Raw genomic sequence first — 1,249 nt, 5'->3', positions numbered from 1 at the left:
GTGAAATTTTGACTCATACCCTTTGTTTCCTGAAATATAACAAAGGTCACCTGGGAAGCCCTTGACCTATTCATTGCAACTCAAGTCTCACTTTATCCTTTGAAAACATCTCATTATCTCAAACTGCTAGAAGAGCATACTGAGAAGTTCATCATAATACAAATGAAATCATTATTTGTTGAGTGTCTACTATGTTAAAAATCCTATGGCACTCGCTATCTTTAAAACTCACTAGCACCCCACAGGCTAGCTGTCATCCTTATTTTTATAGATGAGAAACTGAGGGTCAGAGAGGTGAAGTCACGTGTCCAACATCTCACATCTAAGTAATGGTAAGGCAGAAACTCAAATGCAGTTCTGTTCAAACCTCAAGTTTATATTTTTTTCATTGCACCAAGCTGTCATCTTAGGAAAAAGAAGTAGCTTTCCTCACCCTCCAGAGGATATTGCTTTGTGACTGCCCAGAAATTTATTGAATCTCAATATTTCATTCTTGCTTATTGGTATCATAGAGTTATTATATATGTGAGGAACTATAATAACTGGCTATATATTATCATCTTTCTGCAGTCCTTATGTCCTAGAAAAGAAAACACCAATAATTGCTGATGTGCACAACAAGGGCTATCACATAACCTTCCAATAAAGAGCTATTTGGATCATCTCAACATAGAGTTTTACTGAACTTTTTTTTTTAATCTGCAGACTTTTGCACCATACTACATTTTTTTTCTTAACTCAACATTTCTTTAATGCACTTCTACATCCTTTAAGCTTTACAATAACGAGCTTAAAAATACAGACAGAGCTTGTGTTATTAATGTTTGTTTTACAGATGCAGATATCAAATCCTAAGAGATTACATAAATCATCTTAAGTGGAATATGCTGTTTTTATCTACCTAGTTTCCATTCTCTCTTGATCTTATAAGAGCAGGTTTTGCTTTAAGACTCCAGTGCCCATGCAATGTTTCATCCTTCTAGTTTATCTGGACCTGATTCCACCATCATAACTAGCAATGGACATATGATGCTGACCTAAAATGATCATATACCATGCACTTGATCACAAGGATGTGTTCACCATGGGCATGCAACCCACTTGACTCAGGACGGAGCTCAGAAGGAAGACCTTGAAGGAAGCACCCTCTTCCCCTGGACTTGGAAGTTATAGAATGTAAGTCTCTAGTTGCACATGTCAACACAGTGAAGAGTGAGCCTGAAGTCAACACAGAAGTAAGAAAAGGTGA

This window comes from Hipposideros armiger, unplaced genomic scaffold, assembly GCF_001890085.2.
Source record: "Hipposideros armiger isolate ML-2016 unplaced genomic scaffold, ASM189008v1 scaffold_25, whole genome shotgun sequence".
NCBI lineage: Eukaryota > Metazoa > Chordata > Mammalia > Chiroptera > Hipposideridae > Hipposideros > Hipposideros armiger.
Note: the sequence above shows the minus strand (reverse complement) of the source record.